The following is a 14,315-nucleotide window of genomic DNA, read 5'->3' on the forward strand; positions in this document are numbered from 1 at the left end:
TTAGGGATCGGCTGGGACGATAAAATCCCCGAACCAATGTATATGGAATGGAGCAAATGGGAAAAGCGAATTGACAGTCTAAAAGGAATCAAATTTCCAAGATGTTATTCTTATCTCTCAGAAGGAGTAAAAAGAGAGATACATACGTTTGTTGACGCTTCGGATAGAGCATTTGCAGCGGTTGTTTACATGCGAACAACATTTGATGACCGAGTCGACGTAACCATAATAGCTGCGAAGGCCAGGGTCGCGCCAACTAAACTCTTATCAATTCCCAGACTGGAACTACAGGCCGCGGTCTTAGGAACTAGGTTAACTGAAACCGTTTTAAAGAGTCTGCGACTTAAGGTAGAAAAGGTAATATATTGGACAGACTCGACGGTAGTCTTGTCCTGGATTCAATCTGATCCCAGAGAATACAAGCAGTTTGTCAGCCTAAGAATCAGCGAGATTCTAGAATGCACATCGATAACGCAATGGAGATGGGTGAACTCGAAGAATAATCCAGCCGATGAAGCTACAAAATCAACAGAAAGAGAATCCATATGGAAGAATGGTCCAACGTTTTTGAAAAAAGATGAAAAATTGTGGCCTCTTAGACCGATCAAGTTGAATACCAAGGAAGATATAAAAGTAGTGAACTTAGTCAAGGAAACTAATTCCACGAAATTTGGATTTATAAACATCGATTGGTGTTCGAACTGGAAACGTGCTAAACGAGCCGTAGGAAGAATCCTAATTTATGTCGACATATTGAGATCAAAAATTAAAAATGAATCTTACGAACGGATCGTTACAAAAGAAGTTTTAGATCGAGCAGAAAATATTATACTACGAAAGGCACAGTGGGAAGCGTATCCGGATGAAATGAGAAAATTACACTCGGACTTTCCGATAGATAAATCAAGTAAAATAATAAACTTAACGCCATTCTTAGATACAGATGGATTAATGAAGTCGAAAAGCAGGATCGAAAATGCAACTATGCTTCCGTACGATACTAGATATCCTATTATACTACCGAAGAAGCATCATGCAACTTATTTGATATTACAATTTTATCACGAGAAATTTTTTCACAAAAAAATGGACGCAGCAATTGCTGCAGTTAGACAAAGATACTGGGTAGTTGACATTCGAGCCTCGATGAAAAGGACAAAAGGTGCATGTCAAAGGTGCAGGAACGAAAGAGCTCGACCTAATCTACCCAGAATGGCATCATTACCAATATGTCGGCTGAATGCGAACGTAAAACCGTTTACCTTCACCGGAGTTGATTACTTCGGTCCAATGACAGTTTCGATTGGAAGAAGAACGGAAAAAAGATGGGGTGCGTTGTTTACTTGTTTATCAACACGTGCTGTTGATATTGAAGTAGCGAATAACTTAAGCACTGACGCCTTTTTTGTGTGTCTGAAAAATGTAATACACAGAAGAGGAAAAATTTCACAACTTTACAGCGACAATGGTACCAATTTCATAGGTGCAAATAACGAATTAAAAAAGATTCAAGAAAGGCTGGCAGGTGATGGAATAGAATGGTTTTTCAACCCGCCATCCGCTCCGCATTTTGGCGGAGTATGGGAAAGAATGATAAAAGAAGTTAAAAGTATAATGCCTTCATTTCAAACAACTATGCCTGAAGATATATTACGAAGTGTGTTAATAGAAATTGAGTTTATCATCAACAGCCGACCGTTAACGCATATTCCTATCGAATCAGAGGATGATGAAGCGTTGACGCCAAATCATTTTTTATTGGGATGCTCAGGGGAGGCCGAACCAAATTTAAACGACGTCTCAAAGGCAGAAGCTACTCGACAGCAATGGAAAAGAGTGCAGCAAATTACGAAAGAATATTGGTGCCGATGGGTAAGAGAATATTTACCAAACCTCGCTAGGAGACCAAAATGGCAAGAGTCATCGACCTCTCTAAAGCTAGGAGACATAGTAATTTTTCCGGATGAAGAGAGAAAGGGAAAATGGATAAAGGGTCTCGTGGTTGAAGTACGACGCGCTAAAGACGGTATAATTAGGTCCGCCGTCATAAAAACACAAAAAGGAACAGTAGTAAAACCTACAGTTAAATTATCGGTGCTAGACGTAAAGCCTAGTGAACCAAAATTAAGTACCGACACTCAAGATGAAGTGGAGGTCTCACAAATGGAAGGACACAACCAACAGAAAATTGCCATCGAGTCTAGTAACAAAAGACCAACCCGAAAATTGAAAAATATTTGTTTGACAGCCTTGGTTTTGATGATGATAATATGTCAAGCATTTGGAACCATTGCTCCTGGATTGATTGCATACGATTGTGCGAATCCGGAGATAAATATAACTACATATTCGTTGCTGGACGTAGCACCATGTTTTCCACCGATAAATAATTTAACGACAATAGAAGTTCCAATACAAGTTTTACAAAAAAATGCAAAAGGATCTGCTCATGCGTATCAATGTAAAGTCATCTTGAAAAGATCTATACGACATTGTGGGATGCATTCTCACACGTCGGACTATCAATATGGCTATTCTCATTCGGTTAAGGAATTCACGAATGAAGAGTGCAGAATAACTCACTTATTGAATTCAGTACGTTTGACCCAAGAGACTAGAATTAACGAGGTCAAGAGAAACGGAACAACTCATGGAGAAGTACTAATAATCGGTCATGTACAAGGAAGCTCGTGTAAGGGTGGAATTTACCGAACACCATTTTACACCTGGGTAGACGCATTGGTTTACTATGAGTATGCAATTTCATTGTACGACTATACAAGTTCTGTGGATTATGAAAATGATCAGACAACACTACGCAACGGAATAGTTTGTACGTACTCCCAAGGGAAATGTTTAGACGGGGAACAAGGATATATGACATGGGATATAAACGGCGATAAACGTTGCGAAGACGATGAATTCGAAGTAATTTATCAAGGGATAGTAAATAAAACTGTGGATGCTGGTAAGAAAAGAAATACGCAAGCCGTGTATAGCGCTATTTCAGACTCACATGTATTTTCCGTGAGAACCAGAGATCCAACTCGTATATGTGGATACAATGGTTACAAAACCGATCATCCGAGAATATTGATCCTAGAAGAAACAGAATTCAAATCGCCATTCAAAAGACGTCCGAATGGAAAAAATTATGACTTGTTTACTTACTTTAACTCAAAAATTACGCTAGTAGAGAGCTACATTGGGCAAAAGTTTGATGAAATCTATAATACAATTATGACCGAAATGTGCAAAGTTGACAAGACGATAATGGAGACAAAACTGACTCTAGCTCGGCTTAATCCAACGGAGTTCGTTTCAGGGATAGTGAAGCGATCTGGATACACAGCTGTTGTAGCAGGAGAGGTTTTACACATTCTGGAATGCAAACCTGTCTATGTCACGCATAGAACAGCGGAGCGATGTTATCAGGAAATCCCAGTAAAGTATAACGGGACTGAAATGTATTTAGCTCCAGTTTCAAGAATCCTTCAAATGAGGGGAACCGAAATAGATTGTACACCAATCCTTCCTGCGAAGTATATGTTTGGCGGAAGATGGTATACTACAGATGGTCGTTTGAGAGAAACGACGTCGCCAAATAAATTAACTACGGACATAGTCACGACGTGGACGTATACGCCGCTACCAAGCCTAATGCAAAGCGGAGTTTATGATGCCGATAGCATTGAAAAGATGCGTAATATGATTTATGATCAAGGAGAAAAAAGAATCGCTTCAAATGTACTTCATAAAATTTTAGCGAGTCAACAACCAAACCTACAAGGGTATAATTTTGACGCCTTAGTATCGGAAAGAGTGATAGAGAACGCTCTGAATAGATATTGGGAAAAATTAATATCTTGGACGACATGGCTGGGAAATTTAACTTCTACATTCTTAGGAATTTACATGATAGGGAGAATATTGAAGTTTGTGGTAGACACAATAATGCATGGGCGTATATTGTACGATATTTATGGATTAGGGTGGCAGTTAATTGCTTCATTTTGGGATTCACTGACTACTTTCTTGTCTCATAGAAACTCGTTGCGAAGGTCTCAACAAGAGGCAGATAGGAACGAAATAAATAACTCAGGCGAATGTGAAAGCGTTCAAATAGAGGAAAGAAGAACTGCACCATTACATCCTACATTAACGAGAAACGATTAATATCAGCCACGGTATTTTGTAAATCGATGTGGTGGATTTACGGGGGTTGGAAATGTGGCTGACAGTTTCACCAGCGTGCCTAGATTTAAGTCCCATACTAGGATTCTAAATTTAAGCTAGCGAGAAATGAAATCTCCCGCATCGTCGAGCTCCCGGGTTACGACATCGAATCATAAAATCCGTTAGAAATAAGAGCAACGACCGATGTCGTCGTTTAAAGGGCTAAAATAAAATAATGTAAGCACTTATCTCGGGCAGGGCTATGACCTCCTCGAAGAAGGAAGGAATAGCATAAAACACATGCCTCGAGACAAGTGAATGACTTCCTTGAAGGGAGGAGAAATAGCTGGATTTAACTTGTCATAGTTGGGATCGCAAGCTGGGCAACGTAAGGAAAAGAAGGAAATAAGGGGTCGTTGAATGCCTGTGTTCTCTCTCTTCCTTATAGCATAACCACGCATGCGCACAAGCCTAGAAAGGTAAGAAACACGAAATTCAGGCTTATGCGCAAGCGCGGAATAAATTAAGAACTAACATTAGACGTAAGTCTTTTCTCACTTATAATATAAAAGCAAAAATTGTTAATAATAAATTGTAGTAGCAGCTCAAAGGTTAAACTTTATTTTTTAAGAAAGAACGAGCCCCACATCACTGTTTCCCGTTCTGCGAAGGGGAGGTCCCTACACCGTTACCAATAGCAGGTATAAAATGAAATGTGATGTGAGAAATAGCGTCATTTAAGTTAAAGCAGCTACTCTGAACGTACGAGACACCGTCAGCTAGATGGCACCGAAAACCGGAAAAAGGCAGATTTGTACCGTCACTAACACATTCAATTACGAACGGCAATGCGAAAGCGAATGTGATGATGTTGAACACATCTTTATACTAAAGGGTGATTTTTTAAGAGCTTGAGAACTTTTTTAAACAATAAAACGCATAAAATTTGCAAAATCTCATCGGTTCTTTATTTTAAACGTTAGATTGGTACATGACATTTACTTTTTGAAGATAATTTCATTTAAATGTTGACCGCGGCTGCGTCTTAGGTGGTCCATTCGGAAAATCCGCTTTTTTATCGACAAATTTTGTTCAGCGATGAGGCTCATTTCTGGTTGAATGGCTACGTAAATAAGCAAAATTGCCGCATTTGGAGTGAAGAGCAACCAGAAGCCGTTCAAGAACTGCCCATGCATCCCGAAAAATGCACTGTTTGGTGTGGTTTGTACGCTGGTGGAATCATTGGACCGTATTTTTTCAAAGATGCTGTTGGACGCAACGTTACAGTGAATGGCGATCGCTATCGTTCGATGCTAACAAACTTTTTGTTGCCAAAAATGGAAGAACTGAACTTGGTTGACATGTGGTTTCAACAAGATGGCGCTACATGCCACACAGCTCGCGATTTTATGGCCATTTTGAGGGAAAACTTCGGAGAACAATTCATCTCAAGAAATGGACCGGTAAGTTGGCCACCAAGATCATGCGATTTGACGCCTTTAGACTATTTTTTGTGGGGCTACGTCAAGTCTAAAGTCTACAGAAATAAGCCAGTAACTATTCCAGCTTTGGAAGACAACATTTCCGAAGAAATTCGGGCTATTCCGGCCGAAATGCTCGAAAAAGTTGCCCAAAATTGGACTTTCCGAATGGACCACCTAAGACGCAGCCGCGGTCAACATTTAAATGAAATTATCTTCAAAAAGTAAATGTCATGTACCAATCTAACGTTTAAAATAAAGAACCGATGAGATTTTGCAAATTTTATGCGTTTTATTGTTTAAAAAAGTTCTCAAGCTCTTAAAAAATCACCCTTTAGTATGGGGTCGTGTGAAAATATGCCATGCGATACAGGGTTGCCATATATACAGGTTAATCTATATTTTATTTATACATACATATATGTACAGATTAATCTGTATTATTATTATTATTATCATCATTATTATTATCATTATTATTACTATCATTATTATTATTAAAATGATTTGCATACCGAAAATCGTCGATACATTTCACACCAGGCCATTGCAATTGTTTCGTACTGAAACTTCGAGAAGAATCAGATATCTTCGAACTTCATAGCTTCAATAAAAATAAACTACAAATTTGTCGTACCTAGCCTCCTATATTGGCAAATTAAAAAGGAATTGTTTCAAGTTTGGAATATATAGCTGTAGAATAGTAGCTGTTTAATGTAACTAATCTGTACTTTAATGTAGGTGCATCGCTTCAAACTCTATTAGAGAAAAAGGGAAAAGCTTGCACAATTCATACAATCAATCAACTGATATTCGGAAATGTGATAGGAGCGTGCCAGTTTTTTCGTATTCACGACATCCAGTTATGTCTGACATTACCCACCCGCCTTTTTTGACAATATTTTCGTCAATCCAATGAAGTTTCCACGTCACGATTAAAATATTGTCAATACTCCTTGTATTGACAATACTATTGTGTCGTGTAAGGGCCGCTGTACTTATGTAGCAGAGTTAAAAATGACATTGGTAATTCTACGTGACAATATTAATGTGAATCCAAAGCATTGTCAATACCATCAATCCAATTGGCTTGATAACTTGAGTCCGAATTCTTCAAAAAAGCTACAAGGATCAGCCCCATGGGGTTGTTCGAGCCATTGATGTGGAACAAGGCAACCAAAATTTCTAATGATCATCATTTTCAATTAATCGTCACACTTTTGAATCCGCAAATGCACGAGAGTCTGCTTAGATTGAAATTTTTTTAGGAACCAACATCAAACAAACGAACCCAGAATATAGGCCCTTATTACCGTTCTCACTTCCACTTTCACATTCACTTCACTTACATGTCACTTCACTTGATTTTCCCTATCAGCAGTATCACGCATAGTGAAGGGATCACTGGAGTGGAAAAAACTCATTTTTTCAACGAAATGTTGGTGGCGTGATGTTTATAATGACATCAAGTTCATCCAAATAATTACTTTTGCCTTTGAAGCGACGTCCGTACTGAGGACCTAAACTCACTTCACTCGATTTACACCATGAAGTGATACCGATAATAAGGGTCACAATCACTTCACTTGGTTTTCACGGTGTAGTGATACCGGTAATAAAAGCCATAGACTCTATTTGTCGTGATTTGTATTTGTTTTGTAGCAGACGAAATTACATCAATAGCCCAAATGTATGCAATTATATGTTTGTACACGCTTGCGATACGGATATCGATATTTAAGCTTCTCTTCGCCAAGCTTGTGTTCAAGTTTTGTAGGCAAGCAGTAATTTTTATAGCGTTTCTCTACCATTACTACCATTCTGCGATTTCGATTGAAGCCATAAACTTTTTCTCATTATCAATCGAGTTCATCTTATATAAATTAGAAATTAAACTTATGCACTCAAAATTTACCCTGGAGTAGTTGTCAATTTCTCAGGCGAAACGACATAACATGGAATTTCATCCGATCTTGCATGGCACAAGATCAGAGCATACCAATTAAAGCTTCAAATCGTTTTATAGCACTTTTTGTCTTGCTGTCTTGCAACAACCTGTCTCTAGCATGCTACGCGTAGGACTGAAATGTTATCTATAATTTTGCTTATATTTATAGCTTTGCGTGCGTCCAACAGTTTCGCTTTTGCATCGATTGACCAATCAGAGCGATGCTTTCCCTTTGATATATCGCTTACTCCTTCAAAATAGGACACTGCTAGCTATTAATCAACATTTCAATGATATACAATTAAAAATACATGTCTATGAACAATCAAATCAATACGTAGAAATATTTCCAATCAAATGGTGACATAATATTAATAATTGATACAAAATTGACTGAGCTGTAATTGTTCAAAACCTGACCACATTTCTACGTGTATTTTTCTTGAGTTTCTGATTTGCACCACTATACAGAAAACAAAAATCTCGGTTGATTTTTCAATAGGGCGTATAAGCAAGTGACAGTTTCTCTTTGTTTACTTTCTCTTCTATTAGCGGCCCTTACACGATCATTACAAATGTCGTTACTAAAAAGTAATGACATTTTTAATGATCGTGTAAGGTCTACGAGTTCAGTAATGACACGAGTAATGATAGAATTCCGGATTTTCCATCATTACCAACATTATTTCTTCTTCTTATTTTTTTGTGGAAATGCTGAATATCTTTAGAACTATACGCGAAAAAATGACAAAGTATAGATTTAAATTATTAATATTTCATTAAATTTAACGTTTCAATGGCAAATCAAATTTATTTTCTGCTAAACGAAAATAAAAATATTCCTATTGCTATTGCTATTGCTGGAGTAGTTACAAATACTCATCATTAATAATGAACGTGTAACGCTAAAAAGTAATGATGTACAGTAATGCAGTAATGACGAGCGTTTGAGCAGAAGTGTCATTACTTAGTAATGACACTTTTAATGATCGTGTAAGGGCCGCTATTAATTACCAAGTTATTCCCACGTTTATCACTCAACTCTTTGCATGAAATGATACCCAAAAGTTTCGACTTTCAAACAGAATAGTGATAGGGCCGCTTAAGAGCCACTAGAAGTACTCCGTATACGAGTCAATATTTTTTGTCAATACTCGAGATGTTAACAATATTCCAAATCCAAAGTATTGTCAATACCATCAATCCAATTGGCTTGATAACTTGAGTCCGAGTTTTTCAAAAAAATCAACTGAACATTAAAATATTGCTCATCAATCCTACAATACTTTCTCTCCAGAGAGGAAACAGTTAATGCCCCGTTTACACTTCTGCTGGCTGCCAGCATGCTGTTGTCAGTGTACTGCCCTCTTAGGAAAAAACTGTGGTCCAATGATCCAAAGTATTAGACCAACGAAGGATCACCGTTGAACGTTTTTTTCCTTAGAGGGCAGTGTTCTATTAATCAAAAGACACGTTTAATAGTCTTTAACTTTATTTATAAACGATTCAAATATCAGGCCTTTCCTCTTTGACTGTGCGTTACTGACTGACTGATCGTATAAAACGAGAGAGAGCACACTCAGATACGTAAATGAGAAAGCACCCAACGAGGGGCAAGCTAATACCACAACATCCTCCTTACTCTAAGAAAAAAAAAATAATATTACTTGAGATAAAAATCTTTGAGTTTCTCCGGTAGACGCTTGATACGTTGCGGACGAATGATCTTCGACTGTGAGCAGTTCCTTTCAGATTCAGACGTATTTTCTTCTCTTGTGATTTGAGGTTGTATAATAGTAGGTTTTGTTTGTAACTTCGTTGGACGTTGGACTTCTATTTCAATTTCCTTGTCAAGCGATATTGGTTGAGTGACGTGTTTGGATGGCGATGAATACTGCTGCTGCGTTGCGGGTTCCTTACGCTGCTTCAAATGAACAAGACTTCTTCGATATTCCGTTCCGTCTACGTTTATCAAATAAGATCTATCGGACAAACGATTTGAAACTTTTCCAGGAGTCCATAGCTTTGAAGTCTCCGGATGTAGTTGAACATAAACGGGCGATCCTGGCTGAAGTTCAGGTAATGGTTTTGATTTCTTATCATAGTGATATTTTGACCGCTTCCGGTTATGTTCGATCGCAGATGGAACATTTTCCATAACTTTCAGTTGCAAATTACTTGCACTGGTTGGTATTCCACATCGAGTTGCTCTAGAAAATAATCGTGCTACCGGGCTGGATCCAACTTTGTTGGGTATGTTCCGCCAATGTAACAGAGCGTACCAAAACTCTGTTCCGCTCTCTTCGGCTTTTTTAATAAGACGTTTTGCGATTTTAACGGCAGCCTCTGATTTTCCATTTGCCTGTTGGTGATGGGGTGCAGACGTGACATGATTAAAGCTCCACACTTCAGCAAACTGTAACATTTTCTGATTCACAAAGTTTGTACCATTGTCGGTCAATACCAGTTGCGGAATTCCATATCGGGCGAAATTTTCCTTGCACACACTTATCACAGATTCGGGCGTAAGATCTTTCAGTAGGTTTATTTCAAAGAAATCTGAATAATGATCTACCGTAATTAGAAATTTTCGCTTAAGACCCTTGTAATCCGCAAAAAACATATCCATCGAAATCATCTGAAACGGATAAACAGGAATTTTATGGCTCTGCATTGGAGGGTTCGTCTGAGATGCAGCAAATTTAGCACAGATTGCACACTCTTTCACAACGTCTTTTATTTGTACTGTCATTCCTGGCCAGAATAAATTCGCCCTTGCCAGCTTCAATGTAGCTTCTACTCCATTGTGGCTTATATGACAGCAATCAACAAGTTTTCTTCGGAGACTAAACGGTACTAGAATGCGATCGTTTCTGAAGACGAGTCCATCCTGTGTAGATAATTCACTGCGATAATTGAAATAAATTTTTACGTCATCTGGTATCCGATCGATTGAACGAGGCCAACCATACTGAATGTAATCAATGATCTTCTGCATAGAGCAGTCCTTTTCAGTTTCCTCCATAACCTCGCAAAGCCTTGCATCGGAAATATTCAAAAAGTTGCTGAGTTTCAACTGTTCCATATCTTCCTGTACACTGAAGATGTTATGTTTTTCGAACTTTTCCAAATCATTTCCGTTAACCAATGGTGCTCGGGACAAAGCATCCGCCACAACGTTCTCCTTCCCCGTAACGTATTCGATAATCAAGTTGTAACGTTGCAGATTCAATAGCATATGCTGGAGACGTCGAGGTGCTGATAGGAGTGGTTTCTTAAAAATACTGATCAATGGTTTGTGATCAGTTTTCACAGTAACCCTCGGGTTACCGACCAGCAGTTGGTCGAACCGAACACATCCAAAAACAATAGCAAGTAGCTCTTTTTCGATTTGAGCGTAGTTTTTCTCTGTGCTAGTCAACGTTCGAGAAGCATAACCAATAACTCCGTTGTCTTGGAAGACTGCAATACCTAAACCATAGCAACTAGCATCACATTCCATTACAAGTTCTTGTGTCACATCATAGTACTTAAGTGTTCTGATATCCGAAACCAACGATTTTACTGCTTCAAATTCCTTTTCTTCTATTACCGTCCACTGCCATGGGGTAGTCTCGGAGATAAGCTTGCGAAGATTTGTCAGATTAGCACTGAGGTTCGGAATGAATCGACTCAGATAATTCACCATTCCCACGAATCGATGTACCTCTTTTCGATTGCAAGGGGTAGCAAAGTTCTTGATAGCCGCAATTTTCGTTTCATCCGGTCGTAAGCCTTGATTTGTCAATATGTGACCATAAAACCTTACAGAGGTTTGACAAAGTTTCATTTTTGATCTGTTTAACTTTACGTTGTTATCTTGAAGACGACCCACCAGCTGCTGTAAGCACTGGTTGTGATTTACTAAAGCTTCTTCTAACGAATCGCCGGAACCGTAGATCAGCAAATCGTCAGCTAAGCATTCAACACCCTTTAGTCCTTGGATGACCTGTTGCAGTTTCGGCTGAAATATCTCTGGAGCAGAGGCTATACCAAATGGCAGTCGAGTCCAACGGTACCTGCCAAATGGTGTCCAGAAGGTAGTCATCTTACTGCTTGCTTCGTCCAGAACGACATGCCAAAACCCTTTTTTGGTATCAATTGTGGAAAACACCTTAGCCTTTCCCAACTCCGGAAGAATTTCATCCAATGTCGTGAACTGAAGATGCGGTCTCTTCAAAGCTTTATTGAGATGCACCGGATCCAGACATATACGAATTCCCGAATCGGACTTACAATTTTGCACTATGACTAAATTACTAACCCACTCTGTATTCATTTCTTCTTTAATAATTATTCCATCACTTTCCAGTGATTCCAGTTCTTGCTTTAGTTTGTCGCGCACTGCTATAGGCACTCTCCGCGGAGGCTGAACTGATCCTCGAACACTACTGTCGATTTCCAGCGTAACTGTACCCGGGAATTTACCGTAACCTATGAACAGATCCGAATGTTTTTCCATGATACTCTGAGCTTTGACACGATAAATGTTCAAACAATTTTCTAACAACACGTTTCTTTCACCAAAGCTTACTGTTTCACAGAACTTTACCAAGCCAAGTTCTCGACAGACTCTGGCGGACAACAGAGGACGATGATTTACATCCACAACCTGCAGTACCAGTCGATATTTTTTCCCCGATCTTTTGCACGGAATCTTCACTTGCCCTAGCACATTAATTGGATTGCCACCGAAACTCTGAAGACGAAATGATGACGATAATAGTGGTGGTTTCCGATTTCCTGACAACTCTTGCAGACTTGTGTAGCCTATTAGACTCGTGTTTGCTCCGGTATCAATATCACAAAGCACTGATTTCCATATTTTTCCGAATTTTAATTCCAGCTCTGTAAGTACACTACCTCCGTGGTCGGAATTGTCAAAAATTTTCCCGATCTCATACTCTTCTTCACCTTCGTCGGATGTTTGTTCACTTTCCGAAGACGATTCATCCTCTGTAGAACACTCTTCTTTCACTTCTTTGATTCGACGTTTTGATTTGCGATTTTTAACTTTTTCACCAGCTCGACACACCTTTTCCAAATGGTTTTTACCCTTACAACGGTAGCATCTTTTCCCAAATGCAGGGCAAACGCCTTTTACGAACTCGTGGCTATCACCGCAAAACTTGCATCGTAAAGCTTTCGATGATTTCGAGTGAAATTTCGACCGTTTAATTTTATTCACTTCAGTACCGTGTACCAAAACACCTAGTTCTTGCGAACGCTTTGCAGTTATCTCTTCTGCGCGACACAAATCGACTGCTTTTGGCAATGTTATGTCAGCAATAGTTAACATTTTTGTTTTTAGATGCTGCCACTTATTTGACGTTACCACCTTGTATACTATCATATCAGTTTCCAGTTGTCCAAGCTTGGCAGATTTAGCCATTATTTTCAAACGAGTGAGAAAATCGTCAATTGTTTCTTGATTGGTCTGCACTGCTGAGAAAAAATCTAATCGATCTACAATAATATTTCGTTTTGTCACCACTCTCTCTTTTATGGCACGTAGCGCTGACTGAGGATTCGCTTTTTCCTCCGCAGTAAGATCGAAATTAAAATATTTCTTTTTAGCTGCCTCGCCTACAACTGTTAACAGAAAGCTGACTTTCTGTGCATCATCTTCATGGGGCCAACGATCCATGCCGATGGCTTTAGAGTAATCGTTCCAACTCTTTTCGAAGAACTCGAAGTTCTCTTCCATATCCCCCACTAACGATAATGGAGACGGCTGGGGAACTTGCACACTGGCAGCACTAGGCTGCTGCACTTGTTGCTGCAATTGCGCAGCTCCTACCGATGCTTGCATTGATTGCATCATCTGACGTATCACATTGGTTTGATGCTCCATGAACATCTTGAACTGGTTGGCATCCATATCGATGAAGACTGCCACTACTTTTAAATCACACAAAAAAAATCACACCCGGTACGTAGATTTTTCTTTCTAAATCACTTCGAATTTTTTTTGCACGAGAAACAAAAATGGCCGCCAACCCGATGCGACTGATTCTCTCCACAAACTTATTCAACTTTCTGATGCGATTTCACTTTACTGTCGCCGAAAGTATAACACGAAGCACGCGATAGCTTCTGACACCATGTTCTATTAATCAAAAGACACGTTTAATAGTCTTTAACTTTATTTATAAACGATTCAAATATCAGGCCTTTCCTCTTTGACTGTGCGTTACTGACTGACTGATCGTATAAAACGAGAGAGAGCACACTCAGATACGTAAATGAGAAAGCACCCAACGAGGGGCAAGCTAATACCACAACAGGCAGTACACTGACACCAGCATGCTGGCAGCCAGCAGAAGTGTAAACGGGACATAAATATGTACAATGACCTTTTCTCTCAATGTTACAATATTCAGTTGCAATATTTAAAGCTCCAAACGATTGATTTTTTCGAAAAACGCGGACTCAAGTTACCAAGCCAATTGGATTGACGGTATTGACAATACTTTGGATTGACAATAATATTGTCACGTGTAAGGGCTGCTTTACGATCAAAAGTATTGTCAATAATATTGTCTCGTGTAAGGGCCGTTAAATGGAATGGACGAATGGACGCATTGACGAGGGCGTGACGATACTGAAAATTGACAATACTTCCTCAAGTTGGCATCGCTATTGGTACGTTTGAATAAGGCTTCACAATG

The sequence above is a fragment of the Malaya genurostris genome, chromosome 3 (genome assembly GCF_030247185.1).
Source record: "Malaya genurostris strain Urasoe2022 chromosome 3, Malgen_1.1, whole genome shotgun sequence".
NCBI lineage: Eukaryota > Metazoa > Arthropoda > Insecta > Diptera > Culicidae > Malaya > Malaya genurostris.